Source organism: Armigeres subalbatus, chromosome 1, assembly GCF_024139115.2.
Source record: "Armigeres subalbatus isolate Guangzhou_Male chromosome 1, GZ_Asu_2, whole genome shotgun sequence".
Classification (NCBI taxonomy): Eukaryota; Metazoa; Arthropoda; class Insecta; order Diptera; family Culicidae; genus Armigeres; species Armigeres subalbatus.
The window spans coordinates 112,214,986-112,237,972 of record NC_085139.1 but is presented as its reverse complement, the minus strand read 5'-3'; the positions used below and the strand labels follow the sequence as shown (position 1 = coordinate 112,237,972).

At 39.8% G+C, this 22,987-nt stretch overlaps 1 protein-coding gene across 7 annotated transcripts in view; it reads right to left on the bottom strand.

Moving 5' to 3' along the window:
* The window catches only part of LOC134205455 (soluble guanylate cyclase 89Db-like), a 119,009-nt gene extending 98,401 nt beyond the window's left edge, over positions 1 to 20,608 (bottom strand). For 3 of the 7 annotated variants that reach the window (XM_062680722.1, XM_062680738.1, XM_062680770.1), the window contains exon 1: positions 9,324 to 9,540. The gene's annotated coding sequence lies outside the window, so the exon portion shown is untranslated. The other 4 variants (XM_062680712.1, XM_062680729.1, XM_062680755.1 and 1 more) reach the window with 3 other exon arrangements.
* Between the last annotated feature and the right edge of the window lie 2,379 nt (positions 20,609 to 22,987).

Genomic DNA, 22,987 nt, shown 5'->3' with positions numbered 1-22,987 from the left:
CGAGTTATTAAAGTAGCGGACGGGAATAGGGGGTGCTGCCCAAATGGTTCAGCTCCCTATTTATGAACAAATACATAAAAAGGGGGTCTCCAGTAGCCTTGCGAGCAAGGGCGTAGGATTGCCAATCCGGAGATGGCGAGTTCGATTCTCGGTCCGGTCTAGGATGTTTTCGGGTGGGAAACATTCTCGACACCCTGGGCATAGTGTATCCATTGTACTTGCCACACAAGATACATACTCATGCAATGGCGGGCATAGAAAAGCTTTCAATTAATAACTGCGGAAATGCTAATAGAATACTAAGTTGAAAAGCAGGCCAAGTTCCAGTTGGAATGTAGAGCCATTGAAGAAGAAGAAGAAGACATAAAAAGTAATATTGAAACAATGTTCTATATTTCTTTTAGTCTGCTTATATAGGATAAAACGAAAGGGCTGCTAATTCTACTGAAACGATCAACGAGTCACATTTTTAATGAAATTTTTTTTATTTGACAATAATTGTATTGTATGCTTTTAACTACTAATAAGGATACGAATACGTTTACATTACATTTTGGCGCTTATAGCGCCGCAGTATAAATTAACTATGCAGACAGATAGACTGGCCTGAATCTCATCATTATTCATGGCAGCAACGAGTTAGATACTTTTATTGACAAATTTTTCTTCACTCTCCCATCCTTCATGGGATACCAAAGGCAGAGAAAAAACATTTCATGGAGATTTACAGATGAAACCTGTGCAACAAAAAAAAACAACGCTGCATATAACACATCATTATTCTGAGCGCTTGAGATCGATAACACTCAGATTAGAGGTGTGCGCTATTTCGTGATTTCATGAAGTTAGTTCATGATATCATATACTATTTTCAGGTAACGCATTCAATGCGAAAAATAAAAAAAGGCTCAGCATGAACTATAGTCCACGGAGTGAGAGCACAAGGCGCTGCTTCCCAGCCGTCCTTGCTTCTTGGAAACGGAATAATCAAAGTGTAACTGGTTTTTCATTTTATCGACTGTAAGCATTGTAGAGTGAATAAAGTTCCTGAAATCATGAACTATAGAGTAGAGTGGGGCAAAGGTGTGCGTGAAGTAAGAGTATTGTTTCGATTTTTTGAAGTTTTAAAAAAAGATAAAGTAACAGCACTGCATCAGTTTGACAGTATTCTGACCAGCTATTGTCATGTGTAATTGTAAACGATTTGAATGAGCAACAAGGGAGATAAGAATATGCAACTAGTATTCCAAAAAATTGATTTTGCTCCACAGTGCTCATCTGATTTTTTACCATGTTCTGAGTGTCCTCTAAAAATATAAGCTTATTCGAATTAAAACTGATTTAGCACTGGCCGTTTCAAGTTTACATGCAAACTAGAATGGGGTAATTTATTTTTTCATTATACTGTTAATGACATTTGCCCATTAAGCGCAGGTTAAAAGAAAACCTACATAGCTAGAAGGATTACTCAACAGCTTTCACCCAACGAAAACCGCATGTTGATGTTGTTAAAATCAACAATTAAAAATAATTTAGATGTCATCCTTAGATTTAAGTAACGGATGTATGGCGGATGTTTTATATAACATTTGATACAAAAAATTCTCGATGCATAAAAAATCTAATCTACTAACATGTTTCTTTGCATAGAAGTTTATGAAAGCAAAACATCATTAAAATGAACACAGTAGAGCAATACACAGCTGACAGAAATTATGTTACCATATGTGTCCCAAAAAAAATGATCTATCGATTCGAGTTTTTTTAACGTCATAAACTAGATTTAAAATATCAAAATGATAAGAGAATAAAACATCATTTCGCAAGAGACCTGTCTATCATCTCTAAAGAAAGGGAAATTCCTAAAAATGCAAATCTGGGCAGTATAATTATTATTTAAAGAACTGGATCAATCACTTCGTAATATTTACGCTGTCTACGAATTCGACTCGATGACGATGACCTTGAAAGTAACTTGCGAGAGTACTGTCTCTGACAGATCGTTTCGCGGAATTATTGCTCCGGTTCCTTATGTGAGGATCTAAGCCCATTGGTCATTGACAACTTTGAGAAGCTGCTGAAAAAAACCCTCAATCTCGATTCATGAGTATTTAACTTCTTAGAACCCTTCAGTTCCTCTGTAACTTTTGATCTGTCCATGAAGGTTCATGGAATATCAGACTTCCTTTGTGAAGGTCATAACTCCATTATTTACAAGCATTTGTAGTCTAAGTTCATTGGAAGCTGATCGGTCAATGAAACCGGTTAAGCGTATCTCAGCGTATCTTCTGAATGGGATACGGAAAGTTTTGAGTGCTTTATCAAAACGGTCTTACACAATCACCGTGGTCTGGGTCGCTTCTCATTCTTCGAGCTCAGGAAATGAGAAAGCGGACTCTTTGGCTAAGGTGGGCGCTGTGGAAGGTAATATTTACGATCAAAAAATCATCTTTGATGAACTATTCATATTGATTCGTCAGGAAATCTTGATCAGCTGGCAGCAGAAATGGTCTAATGAAGAGTTGGGTAGATGGCTGTATTTAATTCGCCCACAGGTGTCGAAGCAACCATGGTTGAAAAAAATGCACATGGGACGAAACTTCGTTCAAACCATGTGTCGTCTAATGTCCAATCACTCTCGGAAGCCAATCTCTGTGTTTGCGGTGACGATTATCAGGATATTGATCGCATCGTGTGGGCGTGCGTGGAGCAGAACATTTAAAAGAACATTCCGGGTCCGAGGAAAACAACCAAAGCCTATTAGGGCAGTGTTGGCGGGTCTTGATCTTGAATACATGTCTTGTCTTGTCTTGTCCACCAATTTTTGAAAGTTTCTGATATAAGATTGTAATCATCTCGTCTGTCGTACCCCATAATGAATATTTTCCTAAAATAAAAAAATGTATTACAAACATGATTTCGGCTCCGTAGCCCTTCTCGGCAAATGAGCCTTCCAAATAGACGATAGATAAAGAAAAATTGTAATTATTTGAAGAGCCCCACGAATAAGTATCAAGTCTTTTCCGTGAGAAAAATCAAATACAACATTCTTTAAATATAAATCATTAATTAACGGCCACGTAGCCTAATAAGACGTTTCGACACGGGATTAGTGTCTTCTTCAGGGAAAGAATAATTTGTTCGTTTATTTTGTCCTCTGTTTCGTCTATCTTTAATCGTCTGCTTATTATGTTGTCGGTACATACCTGCTCTCGAAATGTGCTTCGGCATAATATGTATTATAGCTGATTTTGTTTCACAAATATGAGAAATCAGGAAGAAATGCGCATTATTAGGTTTTCTGGTTTCAAATAAGCCTTTTCATTCGGTTCCACATACTTTTTACCGTTCGAAAAAGCCTTTGTTGATTGATTTGAACCGTTTGATTCGAATTCCGAAAATGTCTCATAATCCGAACACTCTTTACTTTATTCGTGTAATATTCTCCTTAGAGTTTTTAATTTGTTTGTATTCTTATGATCAGTACTGAAAACCGATGAAAATTTTAGTTTTTGGGGTCTTAATCGCGATTGTACCCTGTTTGGCATAAAGTCGTTTGGCATAATGGCCGTTTGGTATGATGGCCATTTGGCTTAACGGCCGTTTGGCATATGGTCGTTTGGCATAAGGTCGTTTAGCATAATTGTTATTTAAGCTGTGTAATGGATAAGTAAGATTTGTTGAGCCATTCAGTAACGTGGTTTCCTTCATATGGGCAATACATGATAACTGGGAAAGGATTTCCCATTTCGACTCTAGGACACTACCCATAATTCCATAACCCATAATGCTATTACCCCGAATGCCATCACTCCGAGTGGGACACTACCCCGAAAAAGCCAGTACCCCGAAACAGTTCTGATTTCAAGTTTATAGTTTATTTCAGTGAAAAAATTTTAATCGATTCAAATTTATGTTATTACTTGTTTTACGATTTATTCAATAGCAGGGCGACTCCAGTCGAGTAAATTACACATTTTTTACTATAGTTATTATCATTGATCCGTACTTATTTTCCCATCCGATAGTCCTTTTACAAGGTTCACCATGTTGGACTCGCGATTCGTGTCATAAAACTAAAACTGTTTGAATAGTTCTCGTTCAAAAACTCCCATTACATATCATGTGCTACCTTTGAAGACTGTTAAAGCTAAGGTGATAATTTGGCAGCACATTCGAATGCTCAATGCAGGGAGCTGGAGGAAATTTCAGCCCACGTCAAATGGGCTTGAGACGGCTCGCGAACATCTATTCAAATAGAATAAAGGGGTAGAAAAGTTGCTTCAAAAATTTGGCGGCGATAAACCTTACTGTGACAAGAAGGGCATGGCGACCCTAGAATGAGAAAATCTCTTCTGTTCGTCGAATATGCTTGTTCCTCCCATGGCAAGCAACAGGCATAGTTGCGTTATACCTTGCAAAACCGATCATTTAAAGAAGGTGTAATCTCTTCTGTTCGACTCATACCGGGCAGACGCGTTTTTAATAGCAAGCATTTTCAACTTTGTTCGCTTTGAACCGAGCAAATGCGTTCATTAAAAGAAGGTATCATCTCCTATGTTTGCCTTAAATCGGGCAAATGTGTTCATTAGAAGAAGCCATTATCAACTATATTCGCCTTATACCGGGCAAATGCGTTCATTAAAAAAAGGTATTACGTCCTATGTTTGACATAAACTGTTACCGTTTATTTAAAGACGGCATTATGTCCACTGTACTCCTCATATATGTTAGTAGAAAGAAGGTGTTATCTCCTCACTTGCATCATTTCGAAGGAAAGAACTTTTCCAGATAATAATGGAGTAGAATGATAATTTAAGTTAATTAGACGAAAAGCTAAAAATGTTTATTAAACAGAAGCTGTATTGCGTTACTCTAAGTAACTCTATGTATTATATACTTTAAATCTAAACAAATTCTTTTCAAAGATTGTCATTTTACGATTCATCGGTATCTGTGGCTGTTAAAAATAGTAATAGTAGCAAACCACAGATTCGAAATGTATTCGAAGCTCGGGGACTTTCGGGGTAATGGATCTCGGAGTAGTGTCCCATTCAGTCTGATAGCTTTCGGGATACAAGAGTGGAGTAACCATCCCAAGCAGCACAACTTGTTTCACTACTGAACATTTCACTGCGTTGCAACTATTCGAAAAGAAACAATCTTTGCGTATGTGCCATCAAATAAAACTCTCTTGCAATCTAAAAAGCGCAAGAGGCGGAGCCTACGGAAACATCCTTCGATTGCAGTAAACTTGCAATAATTTTGCAAAATACTACAGAGGAAAAAAATAAAATAAAAATATAAAACTGGATTCGATTCATGGATCTTGTGATTGATAGTCCTTCACTCTACCACAGCACCATACGAGTCGAGTCGTCAAACAATGTCATGCGACGTATCAAACTTCATAATTTTACTATACCAGTTCATTGCTGGCAATTTCGTATATTTTCTGTCTACGTCCATCTGGTCACACCCCGGATCAGGTGGCCTGGGGGATGTGTTCACTTATCAATCCGAACCAAACAAAACCATAAAAAATTTCACTTGTGTGCATGCATTAGGGTAACTCGCCAAATGTTGAACGGCTAATTTCTTCGCCTATTGTTGAACGCACGTGCATTTCTTATGGGCGTTCAACAATAGGCAAGAATTTTAGTCGTTCAACATTTGGCGGTTTCCCCTATTTAAAAAAAGAAAAAAGGAGTGCCATTTTATTTTGTCATATGCCGGAAAAATGCATCCTTTGAAAAAAGAAGCATATACTTTTTAGACTTATGAACGACAAAGTATGCTTTTAAAGAGATGAATATATCTCATGCAGAAATAACTTCATTTGCTTTTTATTGCCTTTTTTGTGTAAAATTGTTTTTGCTCTTGAGCACTTACATTTTTTTCTATTTGACTTTCCGTATTTTGTAGTTCGTTTTAGTCAAAGACGATCTTGTTGCTGAACCCGAGGTAAAAAGATTTTAAGTGGCCTAGTTGGCTACACATTCGCCTTATAAGCGGATGGTCATGGGTTCGATTCCCAGCCCCCCCCAACTACCTTTCGTCAAGTCGCTGAAAGGTGCAGCGTGAATAACGACGCTTTGGGGAACGCTTGTGATCACAATCATCGGACAGCGACTGACAATGACCCTCTTTACAACACACGAATAATGGATACCAGACCCCCCACAGCAATGAAAAACGGACTCGACAATGGACTTGAATTGAACCACCGCGCGCACCTCTGTTACAGCGTCATGGACTTCATCGATCACGTCGATAAAGCAGATGTGGACGCAACAAAAAAAGGCGAAAAACAGAAGCAGCAAAAAAAAAGGAAAAATGATATATAATTAATTGACTCTGTGCTACAGTGTTGTAAAGCCAGATGTCGCTTAGAAATACGCTCACGCTGTGCCCAATAATGGGACGAATGAGCTTGATAGCCGGAAGTAAATTAAATTTAAAAAAAATCATTATAAATAATTCAACATATTATGCATAAGTTTCGAAATTGATGATTACACAGCTTTTACGCCAAATGATCATTATGCCAAACGGCCATTATGCCAAACGGCCACTATGCCAAACGAAACTACGCCAAACGACCTTTATGCCAAACGCCGTTACGCCAAACGACTTTATGCCAAATGACCTATCACCCTTAAGGGCACTCCTCACGGAATCCAAGTTTCAAAGTGCTCGCGTTTTCGGGGGCACACCACTCGATACGGAGGCAGCACACAACTCTCGCTTAACTTTTCAAAAGGACCTAAGTAACATTTTTTTCATGAGTTAATTTGAGTACTGCAATCAAAAGCTTTCATATTGGTCTGTTGATTGCGCTATTCAAATTAATTCATGAAAAAAATGTTACTTAGGACCTTTTGGAAAGTTAAGCGAGAACTGTCATTTTTGTTGATTCAGCTTTGCTGCGTCGCAGCATGCGTAAAAAAAATGACAATTGTGCGTTGCTTCCGTATCGAGTAGTGTGCCCCCGAAAACGCGAGCACTTTGAAACTTGGATTCCGTAAGGAGTGACGTTCAGAATATAAGTAATGTTCGGGATTTGAGTCAAAACGGCACTAGTATTATAACGAAAAACCTTAATAAATTGCTTTGAAAAATAAATAAAAATGATAAATTTGGGTAAAACGGGCTTGTTGCTCATTCGTGCGGTCCTTGAAACCATTCTTATTCGCTTCCTTAGGCATTTTTGCGTCTGGATCACTATTTTTTTTGATCAATTTCACTTCAATTTCATCCTTAGAATCACAATTCTTTGTCGCTATATAAACTACTTTTCCAACTGTACAACGTCTTGTAGTATGTGGGCTCTCATGGATTTAATGTACCTATATTATTGGTATACTGTACCGTAATAGTGAGACACAGGATCATTATGCCAAATGACCCACAATTTTGTTGCAGTTAAAAAATATGCCAAATGTCCGTTATGACAAGTGGTCTTTACGCCAAATGGGTCAAGTTCATTCTAAAGAATTTCCCGTGGAAAATCTAAATATGTTTTCTAGGAAAACTATAAATTATTTGCCAAGGAAGTTCCTAATACTTATCCGTGAAATCACAAGAAATTGTTTATAGAATGTTGAAGAATTACCATTGCGAAAATCAAAAATATTTCCATGCTAATTGAAATAACTTCCTGCGTAAATTTACAAAATTCCAAAGCATATTTCATAAAAATATGAAATTCGAAAAAACCGGAGACATGCAATAATCGCCACACCGATTCACGCCGTTGCCGAAAAAAAATATACGATTTGACGATGATTTTTAGTTCAGCTTTACTATTGAAAGTTTAATAAATAGATTACTCAAATCCGAAATACATCGAAATTTCCCCAATGAAATTATCGGAAACAAGACAATTGGAACAATGCACAATCAAATTAAACAATTAGAGCTGCTTAGGGTGCTTAGGGCGTTATTCAACAATCGAAATAGTTAATTGAGATCGATGAGCTGATGACATATGACAGCAGGCTTGTTTTTTGTTGTTGTTGTTTTTATAACACACAGTAATGGTACAGTAATGACTTCACTACCCCCACGGTTATGGAACGCTTAAGGACTTTCTCAGTATTCAATTACTTCTAACACGCCATAAAATCAACCAATTGCAGATATTAACACATGAAAACCATTACTAGGATCTAACCCTTCGGTCCGCTATGTGATACCCATCTAAAATAGGTTTGATTACCACTAAACTATTCAACTTCAAATCAACTGCAAATAACCATATTATGGAACACTTCGAGTTCAAGATGGCAGCGAAAGTTAAAAAGGTCGTTTTAATGCAAATATTAGCCACAAACTCATTCATACCGTCAATGTTATTGCTGGAATATAACACTAACCTACAATTATTGCTTACGATTGTGGATGTCGACACAAAAAATGATTGAGAAGCGATTAATACAAGAAATACTAAACTGTTCCATAACTGTGGGAAAACTTTGCCGTGGTCACAATTATGGAATACTGATCAATTCAATTGTTTTCGAACAAATCAAATTTAGAGCATTTTGAGCACGTGAAGCAGTCAAAATCATGATGGATTGCTAGGTAGATATCTAATATTGCTGGTAGAAATTTGGTTGTAGTGAATTTGATTGGGAAATTATTACTTTTTGGCAAAAGTGTTCCATAATTGTGGGGGGAGTGTAATTTGGTTGCCGCAGCTTTTATGTCACTCGATTTGTTCGTATTTGAGTCACAGAAATTCATTTATAACAAGTGTTGCTTGGGTATCCTCGTATTGGAAAAATCTTTTTTTTTCGTAGCTTAAAATTCCTGCTGTAACTTGGTCTGTTCTTCAACTCATAATATCGTTTCAATTTTTTTTATTTGAAACCTTTCATTGTAGTTTGAAACTTTAAATTTGTCCAACAAATATGCTATGTTAAAGGAATCAAAAATGTATCTAAAGGAAAAAACAACCTCCTATACTGAACCGAACTTCAAACTTTCCGTCTCTGTAACGGCATTTGTTGACCTGTACTCGCAAGATTAACTGGAGACCTTCTACAAACGTAATATTATTATTAACAATTAAGGCATATTGAGTAAATAAACGCCAAAATGAAGTAAAATAATAATCGCTGAATACACACAGCTGGTAAATAAATATTTCAATTTCCGTTTCCACAAATCTCATTGAATATTCGTATTAAACTACTATGAACAACAGATGGCATTACTAAATTAGACAAACAAACAAGATTTGATTATCCGCCCATCCGTTTATTCCTTAACCGACAGAGAACTCGGATTATTACCACCTTATAGGACACAGCACTCACCACACAAATAATTTCCTCCTCACTTTTCAATCATCGCAACGTGCTGTTTAAAAACTCAACCGCAATCGCCTATCCCCAAATTAACAGCAGCATCCACCTGAAGTTAATTGAAACGAATAGCGCGAAACACGCGTTTGATCCTGGGAAAGCCACAAAACTCGAACTTCGCAGAAACAGAACTTCACAACAGAGAATGGAGAGCGGACCAACGTCCTTTCGCGACGGCTGCTCACTGCCGACTGGATTGTGGTCCTGGCTGGGAGCTCATTTTTTATAGAACCCAATGCACGCGACGGATGTCCATCCATCCATCACATGTCTTCCTGTACGAGCGTAAGAGTAGCGCCATGCAAAAGAGTCCATAATCATGGTGCTCCCATCTGTGTGCTTTCACCCGTCCGTTTCCGAAGGTGTCTTTCAACTCGAGGGTACCCTATTTCGGCGGACAAATGATGTGGATAATTAGTCAGTCCACAATGATGGTGTAAAAGGGACGATGAGGTGCTCGTTTATTGGAGTTTTGAAATACAGAAGCCATTATACCGGTTACAATATAGCACGAATGATGTAATGAAATTTAGAACGCATCCTTTGCCATTCAAGTCTGGTAAGAAGGGGTAAAACATTATCGATAATCGTACTTCAGGCTTCAGTAAACCTAAAATATTTAACTTGAAGCCATTAATTCAAAATTGAACTCTTTTCTATTTATTATTTTAAATTCCTGCAAAACATCTCTCATCCCCAATCAGGTCTATTAGACCTTGAAAAATATTTTTCATCTGCAGAAAGTCAGCTCAGACAATTCTATTCAACTTTTTAAATAACTACATGTCTTTAAAAATGGGAAGATTGATTATTTGATGTTGCCTGACCCTAAAAATAGATCTAAATCTGTCTAAATCTGCTATTAGTTAAGACAAGCATCTCCTATCAACAAACCAAATACCAAAACTCTCTTCCACAAATCACTCTGAATATTTGTATCAAATTATTCCACGATTTTTGACACCAAAGAGCAGACTCATATAAAACGACAAATCTGATTTATACCTCCACTCCCTCTGCTCCCACTTGATCAAGAGCAAACCAAATGCTTGGATTATCATACCATGAAACACATCACTCACCGCAGAACCATTCTCTTCTCCTCTTTCCATCCATTACCTGGTGGTACTTTAAAATTCGACCGCAATTGCCAGCACCTAAATGCAGAACAACATCCACCTGGAGTTAATCGAAATAAACAGCATGAAGCATACGTTTGATCCTATGTGCCACAGGAATCGAACTTCGGAGAAACGAGATTTTACGATGGAGAGCGAAAAAGACCGACATCTATACGCGATGGTTGCTCGCTGCCTACTGAAGAACTCAGTGCACGCACCGGATGTACACCCGTCGTCTTCGCAATGCAAAGGAATCAGTAACCATGGGACTCCATGTTCCCCCTTTCGCCCGTCCCTTTCAGACACTTTGTCTTCTAGCTCCAGGATATGATAAAATATGTTTGGTGGAGTAGTGGTACACGTCTAGAAGATGATCATACTGAACATTTCATCCCTATTGGTTCATTTAATTCTTCACAGATACTCTCAAATTTGAATATTTACATAATCTCCTCCATAACAAGCAAAGCATAATTGTAAAAAATGATTTTGCTTAATTTTTGACATCCTTTGCACCAGTTGTCGCACTAGTGGTCCCTATTTGCCCAATCCCAAGCAATGGGATTTGCCAAATAAGGAACCAAAATTAAGAATAGTGCCACAACTGGTGCATGCGTTCCTATTATGGATTAATCAATTTTGGGGATTATAACAAATTTTATTGTGGTTTGTTAGGATGACAGCTCAATCTCTTCGCTTAACCGCTGCTTTCAGCATGTTTTAGCTCTCGTCCAAAGTGATGAAATGGCGACAAATGAATTGAACATTATCTGACTGTCCGAAAATTAACGTGGACAGGCTTTATATGACCATGAGCCATGAAAATGGACTTCAGCGAGAATGTTAACAAAAATTCACATGCGACGAGTAGCTGTTTTGGGACCAAATAACCTCGGAGCATCCCCAATCAATTAAATAGCAACAGTTGATTTTCAAGGCCGTGAACTAAAAAAGGCAGTTCTCGAGCTTCCAGAATACTTACACTGTCAACCATCTATAAATTTGTAGCCAATGAAACACAGTCAGCTTACCTGGTTTATTCGAGTTGTTTAAGGCGTACATTCGACTACGTAATTGACTAGGGAAGTGAATGAGTACGGGAATCACATTATCCACTCATTACCAGAACCTCTGCTATGCACGAAGGCAACATGTGGTGGAGTATACTTGTAATGGTATACTTAAACGTGTACTCACTTTTTCTTTTTATATTTGACGTGTCGAATCAGGATCTAAAACATGAAGCTCGTCATGAAATACGTTCATAACACCTTTATCGTTCGACAGATTCAATAAATTTATACATCAATCAACTCGATAAAACAAACCCTCTATCAATTATTCTTTGGCATTATTGATTTAATTTTCGAAAAAATCAAAATTCTAGGCAAACTCTGTGAGAATATCAGTATCAGCTAATCCCGTTTATGTATCTCCAACACGGACATCAGATTGATGCAACTTACTGGTGTGCATAAAATGGATGGTCCATGTCATGCGAGCGTGTCGTTTTGTTCGAGATTTCGCGGAGAGCAAACGATAGCGTCCGTTAGCGGTCTCAGCGGTCAGACATCAGCAACGACCGCCGAAAACTCAAAACCAAACTCAGCAATGACGATATGATAACGTACATTACCTGCCCAACACAAAGCACCTATGCTAGCAAATAAGTGCACAAGGTGGAGGAAATATAGTAGCATATGCATATGCCTCCTGTGATTTGGTCTTAGTGGCAAAGCAAGAATGGAAATCCCTGCTGGAATCCAGTGAGGAGGCTGAGACAAAAAAATTCGACTCCTTACTGAGAAAAATGTGTTGGCAGTACGCCAGGTTTCGGAGTTGCGACGACGCATGGCCACCAACGTTGCAACTCCTAAGCTGAGCAAAGTCATACAGATTGCCGACCCGAAGGAGAGTACCGTCCATAGTCGCATAGAAGGCGGCTGAAAAAGCGACTGCGGCTAAGAAGGGAGGTGTCCGTAGAACTAATGGCACATCATCCAGTGAAGGCAGCAAACCAAAAGATGGAGGCGAGGAAATTATCGTACAAGCTGATGGTAAGAGCTACGCTGAAGTCTTGAAGGATATAAGAGGTGAAGAGAAGATCTCTGGCTTAGAAAATCTGCATTCGTCGAACGCAGAAAGGCGAGCGTCGTTCTAAAGCGGAATGCTGCATGGAAGTACTGGATGAAATGGTCGATGGGGTTAAGTCGTGTAGTGCTTGCTGGAAACATATCTATTCCCTCATCAAGTGCGGCTCTAACTGATGGAACGAACTTCTTGAACATGACTCATGAATATTTGAATGAAAACTGACATCGTAATCAGCATGATCGTATTTTGGATCTTGTCTTCTGCTCGAACAGTTTTAAACCCAACAATCCAACATCAACACGGCGGCCGTTCTACTGTTGCCTATCGACTTGCATCACCCTCCGTTAGAAATGATCTTTCCTATTCAACGTTTTTTCCGCTCTGACGATATCCATCCAGTGGATTACGAACCGGTTCCCGACTGCAATAAGATCCATTATGCAGCCTTATCTGATTATGTTCATATATTTGATAGTGGCTATCTGAGTGGTTGCCAAGATGTTATTGATATGGCGGACAGTTTCTATAGTATCGTCCAGCAATGGCTGCAACTTAACGTGCCTCCAAAACGTCGTCCACTTTCGCCCGTTTGGAGAACACCTTTGCTTCGAAACTTGAAACGTATTAAAAATGCCAGTCAACGGAAGCATCGTGCAAAACAGTCAGCTGAGAGCAAAATCAACTTCCAGTGCGCCAGTAATGCATACCGTCGTTTGAATTCAACTTTGCATAAGGCACATGTTATAAGGGTACAAACCAGTTTAAGAAAAAACTTAAGAAACCGAAATCCAAAGTATTTTTGGAAATTTGTCAATAGCAAAAGGAAACATTTGTCCATGCCAAGCAATGTGAAGTACGATACCGACGAAGCAAATACACCTGTGGAACGATGTGAAATGTTCGCCATTTTTTTGCATCAGTGTTCGAGTCAATACAAGCAACAGACGCCGAAGCTATACCTCTGGACCTTCTCAATTTAACAACATTCGTGGTTACTCCTGGATTGATTCTCGCTACTGCCAAACTCTGTCAAAAAGCTGAAAAGCTCCTTCTCCTTTGGTCCTGATGGCATCCCATCTGTTGTGTTTTGTAGATGTGCTGCAGTTTTCGCTGAGCCACTTTCCTCCATTTTTAATCGATCATTTGACACGGCATTTCTTCGGACATTTGGAAGCAATCCTGTATGTTTCCGGTCTACAAAAATGATGATAGAAAGCATGTTAAGGACTATCGTGGAATAACCAACTTGTCAGCTGCGTCAAAGTCATTTGAAATAATTGTCAGTGATGTTATTCTTAGCCAATCGAAGAACTACATCTCTACCGATCAGCATGGTTTTATGCCGGGTAGATCAGTCTCTACGAACCTGCTCAACTTCACTCACACTTGTATTACTGTTATGGGGAACAAGGCTGACAGACTGGCAGAAAATTCCGTATGCAAATTGACTCGTGCGTTTCGTCCCCTTTCAGCAATTTATCTGGCGTGCCACAAGGAAGCAATTTAGGACCTGTTTACACTGCTGTTTACACTCTACTTCAACGACGTTGCATCAAAATTAGGTTTGATGACTGTTGATGACTGTCGTCGCCTGTAAAGTTTGCTGAACGCAGTCATTACCTGGTGTCATCAGAATATTAATATATTGAGGGGGCAACAAAAATAATTTGGATGATTTTGAGGAATTTCAAAACATTCTTTAACAAAACCGAGGAGTTTTTTGATTTTTTTTTTCTTAATTTTAATATTTTTTTTATTATCACCCCCCCCCCCTTGACCTTTTGGAGACCAGTAGGACATAACTTTAATTAAATATTTGTAACGGTCTTATCGGTTGATAACCGTATAAATGTAACCACACTTCAAAGAGTTACAGAGGTTACGGCTCTTGGAGTTGTGTTGGATCCAAAACGAACGTTCATCGCCCATTATACGTCGATAATTTCCAAGGCAAACCACCAACTGGGTTTCATATCAAAAATTGCGATGGTCTTCACTGATCCGCACTGCTTGAAGTCCTTGTACTGTGCGCTGGTTCGACCTATCGTGGAAACCGCTTCTATTGTCTGGACTGCGAATGACGTTGTATGGAACTTGAGAATTGAGCGTGTCCGAATGACCCTGCGTCACTTACCATGAGATCCACGTAATCTTCCTCCATACCCTGCTCGATGCAGATTGCTCAATATGAATACCCTCGAAAGAAGGCGAAAGCTGCAGCAAGCGACATTCGTGGCTGTGCGGAGAAATCAACTCTCCACGGTAACTCGGGATACTGGATATTCGTGCCATTCAACGACCTCTTCGACAACGATCACTGCTGCAGGATCGATTTGATTGCACGTTCTCAGGACACAATAAACCAGTCTCTACATTCATCAGGATATTTACAATGGTTGAGGAGCTGTTTGACTTTTGCGAAACCCGAGCGTTTTAAAAATAAGGTTAAGAGGTGACTACTATTATAGTTTCATTCATTAAGACTACGTTGTCAGATGAATTATAGTTGAATAAATAAATAAAATCAAAGCACTGTACCCGGTATAATTAATCCAGTGTAAAGGACCGGATGAGATTATCGAAACGTGATGGTCATTATTAGAGTATTTTTTCTAAGTTTTCTTGGAGGAAATTCTGGAAAAACTGTCGGGAGAGTTTTTCGACGAACATCTAAAGCATGTTTTAGGAAAATCTGGAGGAATTCCTATATAAGTTCTCTGAGCTCGATCAATTAAAGTTATTTGTTAGCCTTATCGTTTGTAGATGGAAATGACTCATAGCACCACTATATTTATGAAGCTTTACAATTAATTCCAACTTTAACACGCAAAACAAATAATTTTCATTGAATTACAATTCAAGTCATATTGAGCTGGTAGTCAAAACTCAGTCCACTCGCTAGGAATCAAGACCTTGACCCTCAAACATAACCATTTGTGTATAAAAATCAATGCTTGACTTGATACCTGGTATTATGATTATTTCCGACTTGACTTTCGTTATTAATTAATTAAAATAAGTACACGCCGCCGCCGAATGTATCCGACATGACGCCGCCGACGTGCCTTCTACTATATGTAAATGATCTCTTACACCTCTGCCGACAATATTTGAATCGACGCGCAGGTCCACTTCCGGGTTGTCGCGAAAGTGAGGCTGTTAAACCCTTACAAAAAGCTACATGTGTCCGCAAGGAGGTCCTATCAAAGCGACCGTGTGCCGCTCTAAGCGCACAGGAGCCCAGGGTGTACTAATTGACACATCATGATTAATACCAGTGAGATCCTGTTTATGTCATTCTGGCCGCAAGTTAACGGACCTTGTTTTGGATATTTCCGGATGATACCGGAACGGCGAGTAGGATATTGGTCTTCCGTCCGATAAAACTGTGGCGGGCCTTGTAGCAGTTGTAGCACGCTATCCAATCCTGACACTCAGTTTTGCCTACTGGGTATCCTTCCCTGACTTGCGTTTATCCGGCTCTTAACTCGTGAGTGGCAACCCTCGCATGGCCTCCCTTCATCCCGCAACCATGGGATCATTAAAGGCGACTACTCCAGTAGGAGGCGAAGTAGGCGGAGTCTCCCCTGTGGTGATAAGTAATAGCCCTAACAGTACGCTAGGTGGGCCACTACACGGGATGCGGGTCGAGTAGCTCGATAACATCATCAAATTTGCGAGCGTTAGAATGAACATCAGTAAGTAGCTGAAGCAAAACATTTTGCTACTCCACCAGGCTCCAAGTCGTAAGACAAGAACAGGAAACGTTTACTTATCATGCGGGTGGTGGGAAGTGATAAGGACGATAAAGGTGCCCAAACTCCTATGGAGGTGCTACGATGTCCCAAGGGGCGATTGGCTTCACCATGACGGCCAACGAAGAAGAAAGGACGGTACATAACCCTAAATGATTCTAGAAGCGATTGAAGGCGTTGAATGCAAAGCCGTGCGACCATGAAGTCCAAACGTCGTTTGGACGGAGCAGATCGGAGCTCGAAAGTCGTCAACCTGAGAAGAAAACTTCTCGGCCTAAAAAGGTGGAAGGCATCAACACGACGCTAGTTGCCGGGCCTCAACTGATTAGTAGGACAAAGCGGAAGTCTAATGCATCCCGACCAGCTTAGAACATCAAGGACAGAGGTGAGGCCTTGTTGGTTAAAAACGACAAGGGAAAGTACGTCGGGGCCCACATACTTTCGGCTCTGGAAGGAAATGTGCGAAGCCTCAGACGCTCCAAGACCGGAGAACTGATCTTGGTACTGGAAAGTAGAGTACAAGCGAGCAGTATGGCTTACGGGCCCAGGAGGTCCTGAGTGACGGCGTCGATCAACTACTTAAAATTGAGTCAAATGCGACTAATTTTCATTAAAAATGGGACAACTCAAAATTTGAGTTAGTATCTATTACTTAAAATTTGAGTTGACCCGTTTTTAAAGAAAATAAGTCGAATTCGACTAAAAGTATTTCATTTTCGGCGTGTAGTAAGCGTGATGCTGGTCGGGCTGGTCATCCAGGAAGACGAGGAGTGCTTCGAGCTACGTGGCCCGCGAACGCATGAGAGTAGTAGCTTCATATCCAATCTTATTATTTAACGCGCTAAAATTTGGATAGTTTACTCTCACTTGAAATCTGTAATCCACACAATACGAAAGAGCAAAGATTAAATCTGTAAGCATCTGGATTGGAATCAAGCAGGAGCTCGTGGTAAGCATAAGTATGCGGTATTTTGAAAAATTTCATTTCAGGTGGTTCGAAACGAAATTCATTTCTTTGAAGTGGTGAAACTGATCAATGTTACCCCGGTGATCAATGTTCCCCCGGATTACGGTACGTATTTGCTTACGTTTTATTAGATATGTTTACCAAAAAAAAGAATCTTTAACGAAATTTTTGAGATATCCTATTTTTAACAAATTTATCCGACGATATTTTAGAAGTCGGGCTTAGAGTGTTAATGTGATCACATGCTCCACGATGAATTCATTTGAAATCGCTACAAATGCTGGTGTATTGCCTTATCGCCAACATCATATAAACGGAAACCCGGTGATTTATCACACCCTACTTTTTCTTTTACTATAACCCTATTTTGTCGCAAAACAATTATTTGACTTTGATGATATCAGAATTGCGTACTTTATGTAAAACAAATTGAATAAACATTCCGCGGAAAAAAAATAAAATTTCGTTTCGTTTCATAAAATTTCGAATTAAATGAACCTTGATTTCGTATCGTTTCGAAGTATCGCAAGTAAATCTATTTTCGTTTCGTTTCGTTTCGAAAAAACAAAAATCATTTTAAATTTCGTTTCGTTTCGTTAAGAAAAGTGTGTTATCGCATACCCTTAGCTCGTGAGCCGTGGCGACGTGGCCCAAGTTAGAGTTAAACTGCCGCAAACTGACAAAGTAACGTATGTGCAATATTACAACAAACAAACTTACCATTTATCTGTTAAAGAGTTCGATGACTCATCGACGATGAGTACTACTCGTTGAAATCGTTATTGGAAAATGGCGTATACGTCACTTTTTGAAATTACGACAGCCACCAGGATGAAAATCTTAACTTAACTGACAATAAAATAACAACTGTTGCTTTATTTTTTTAAATTTTTGCTCAAAATAATAGCACGTTTTTTTCAAGGCATTCAAATTCATCTGTTTTTTTATCGGTGACTATTTGGCGCTTACGAGGAGAGGAGAAGAATGCAGCATAGGCGAGATTGCTGCAACACCGCACAAGAGCGAACGAGGCACGATATAAACGGACGCGGAACAGACAAAACTCGATTTTCCGAAGGAAAAAGCGCCAGCAGGAAGATCGAGACCGTGAAGAGACGGAGCAACTGTACCGCGCTAATAACACACGAAAGTTCTATGAGAAGTTGAACCGATCACGTAAGGGCCACGTGGCACAGCCTGATATTTGTAAGGACATGAACGGGAACCTTTCTACGAACGAGAGTGAGGTAATCCAAAGGTGACGGCAGCACTACGAAGAACACCTGAATGGCGATGTGGCAGACGAAAATGGCGGTATGGTGATGGACCTGGGAGAACGCGCGCAGGTCATAATTCTACCGGCTCCGGATCTCCAGGAAATCCAGGAGGATATTGGCCGGCTGAAGAACAACAAAGCCCCTGGGGTTGACCAACTACCAGGAGAGCTTTTTAAACACGGTGGTGAGGCACTGGCTAGAGCGCTGCACTGGGTCATTACCAAGATTTGGGAGGAGGAAGTATTTTTCCGCCGGAGTGGATGGAAAGTGTCGTGTCTACAAAAAAGGCGATAAGCTGGATTGAAGCAACTACCGCCCAATCACATTGTTGAACGCCGCCTAAAAGATACTCTCCCAAACTCCCAAACGCCGTCGACTAGCACTAATTGCAAGGGAGTTCGTGGGGCTGTACTAAGCGGGTTTTATGGGCGAACGCTCAACCATGGACCAGGTGTTCGCCATTCGCCAAGTTCTGCAGAAATGCCGCGAATACAACGTGCCCACGCATCATCTATTCATCGACTTCAAAGCCGCATATGATACAATCTATCGGGACCAGCTATGGCAGCTAATGCACGAACATGGATTTCCGGATAAACTGACACTGACGGTTGATCAAAGCGACGATGGATTGGGTGATGTGCTTAGTTCGAGTTTCGGGGGTATTCTCGAGTCCCTTCGAAACGCGCAGAGGGCTACGGTAAGGTGATGGTCTTTCGTCTTCTCACTCTATACAGGTAACCAAATAAAAAGTACATTCCCGTAACATTAATTATCCTGCGCTCTCAGGTAAATCAAACGTAAATTTACAAAATAATGTTATCCGTATAGCCCCCCACCGTTCCTATCGCTTATTTCAAATTCAAAAGCCATAAAGCCGCTTACAGTCGTATTAAATAATATTCATTCAATTGGGAACCGTGTTTGTGCAAGATGCCATTGTCGAGAATATTTGTATTCACGCTAATATGGAAAAGCATGAAAGGATCTTTTTTCATTATTTTAATGTTTAAAACAAAACTCAATCGCAAGGATTATCATGGATGTGAATTGAAAATTTTATCAAGTTATTCTACAGTATGCTTACAAATATAAACCTTGTATGGAACTTATTTAAAACAAAATACAATTATTTTAAATGGTGGTCTTCTCACTAGAATGTAATGAACGCGCAATTTATATTGCATTGTCTTTTGCTCCATCGTTCCACCATGATAGCAAAGATTGCATTTACATACTACACAACTCTAGCCATCCATCGTCTGTCGTTTTATTCACTCAGCTCAGACATCTTGATGGAGCATTATTAACATTACAACACATTTTCTTTTACTTGCTGCCCATCTCAAATGACCGTAATATATTATTTCTTACTTCACTCTGGTTGAATGCCACCGCATAACACATAACACCCTGGGTGGTAAAATATAATTCTTAACAATTTTTGGTTATCATTTCAAAGACTTGAGTTGTATTTAAATCCGCTGTTTCCGTTGACTTGAATTTGTACTCATAACTTTGATCCTACAGTTAAAATGTATATCTCTTACAAAGCGCACCGACATTTCCACAAATAACCCGCCAACATGTCAAAGCTCACTTCCACAAATCACGCTGAGTTTTCATAATCATATTTTTCCATGCAGCTCAGCACCAAAGGGTGGCTTTAAATCGGAAACAACAAATCTTGTTTGTTTCCCGCCCCACCTGTTTGATCCTGATGGCTTGACTACAGGCCCTTGCTTTTTCATACTCCGAAGCACCCCATTCAAAACACAAATCCTTCCCACTACACTTCTTCACCATTACAGGGTTCCACCCAGTAATCCACCCACACTTGACCAACCCAAAAATTCACACAGCAGCATCCATCAGGTGTTTGATTTGAATAAACGGAACTGAATAACGTGAAACATGCGTTCGATTGAGGGAGTCACTACTGGACAACTGGACAACAACAGGAACCCACGACGAAGAGCGGAAACAACCAACAACGGCGTCTGTTCGCGACGGTTGCTCACTGCCGACTGGATTGTGTTCTCGGTCGTGAGCTCAATTTTTATAGAACTCAATGCACGCACCGGATGTCCGTCCATTGGGAGAGCGAAAGCGCATGGCGTTGGAGTAAACTGCCATGCGCCCCCATTTCGCCTTACGTACCAGAAGATGTCTTCCAACCGCAAGAAGGCTATGGATGTTCCAACCGGACGAATAAGCAATGATGACGGGTAGAGTTTAAGTTTATTATACTTTTGGAATAGCCAAACCGCCACCGTTATCAGTCAGTTAGGATCTTTTAATAGTAGTCTGTTAATGTCACGGCATGCACGTCCTCGCAAAGAAAGATAAATCTTGGAATCCTGCCCTGCATCCAGGTTAGAAATTCGCTTATCCACTGCAAGAGATAAGAACTTATTCTGAAGTTGAATAGATTTAAAATTCTCTTTAGCGGATACCTCCACCTGATTTAGTCAAAACAATGCAATTGAACGAATGGTTTGATTCACTTCTACTCTGATTTTGTAGTTTATATGAACTATGATAATTTTCTTGGATCGGTTTTACCAAAAATCAAACCAGAAATAGTGTAATGATCCACAAACAGCCTGTGTTGGCCAAATACAAAAAAGTTTTAATTCATACAAGTCTGTGTTTTGGCAAAATAAAAAAAAACCTACCAGGTGTTAGAAATTTGATCTCATCAGTAGCCTCCTGAGCTGCGGAGGACGATGGAAGTCCTTCGCACCTTAGTAGGGGGAGCACCTGTCTAGCGTACTGTTTTCGTGGGATCAAACCCCACCGAAGGAAGTGGTTACCCTCCAATACATTTTTCGAACTAAATCTTTCACATATTGTGCAATTGTACAAATCGAGTTTCAGAATTAGAATTTCCAAACCCATTTTTGTTATATACCTTGATCCACTCAAATTATCAATCAACCACCAAACTGAGCAGCAACCGAAATAGAAGCAGTACTCTTTCGCATTCGACGTAAATCAATGGCCATGTAGGTTATGGTCAGCAGAACCAAAGTATAGTTATTAGATTGTTAGAGAGATAGACGCCGATAACTCGATGTTCAACAGCAGTAGTTCAATTCCCAATAAACCAAGGACGGGAATGTGTTGCTTTGCCCGTTGGCTATTTTCCTATTTGAGCGGATGGAATAAATTTTAATTGATTGCGGAAAATACTCATTTTGTGAAGAGGAATTCCTGGAACCTATCCGAAGAAAACTGATTACGGTGAAAGGTGTCAAGTTCGTCAGAAGGGCCTGCACGGAAGCAATGGATTTTTTTAAATGGCATTGAATTGAATTGATTTTACAAGTGAAAAAGCCTAGTATAGGAGTGGATGGTATATTGTATTGCGGTTGTGTTTCTTGCCCATAGCATCTTCGTTGACCGACGAATAGATAGCATCCAAGTGAGTGTTTACACCATTTCTTGGGAACTGTATCAGTGGAAGTAATTCCTCTCTCGGAATCCTAGAGGTCCTAGAAGGCCCCATCATTCGGTCCTTTGAAACGGATGGAGGTGCGGTGAGTAAGCCATTACAATTTCGATTTCGTGCTGGATGCAATGATGCAGGTTTTTGGGTCCAGCCTAGCTATTTTATTGGATGCCTGACCACCTTTGTGTGCATCCTAACTCACCATTCTGAAGGCCTGATTGTATTCGCGGCAACGGTGTGCCTGAAGCGAGAGTTTTGGAAATTCCTGGGAACTTGAAAAGATTGAAGGCCAATTAAAGCAAACATTTTCCTAATTAATTGCATGTATGTTGAGGTGGTGGTGAGTGGGAAGTCAAACGCGTACGATCGTGACGGGAAGGATTATTCGTGCGATTTATCGTATCAGCCTAGGTCGTTTCGCGAAAAGTTTATTCCCGCGACGGGAAGGAGCTAATTATCGCGATTGGTGTCATCTTTCGCGTCATGTAGAACGGTTCGTCCGGGAAGGAGACCATTTACGATATACGTGCCGTTTCCGACTTTCGATTCCGTTTCGATTTCGTTTTGTGGTGGCATTGTAGTGCAGTGTTGAGACAGATGACAATGAAATAGGAGAAAATGCTGGCTGAGTGTGAAATGCACAGCAATTTTCATCAGATGGAGAAGTTCGTGAAGAATGCAGCGAAGTATTTTTAAAAATGAAAAGTTTAATATTCCATTATTATTAATAAAATTTTCAAAAATAGATTTATCTAAAATAAATTAAAAAAATGTAAAAATTGTTAAAAAAATAATTGAAATAAAAGTTAAATTACATGCTGAATTCCCGTACGTCTGGAGACCTTGGATCGGATATACAAGGAATTCCTTGATGTGCAATCTGATAGCATGAAAAACCGGAAACACTGGACATCCATCTCGGTGAACGAGCAGAATTTGAGACCCGAT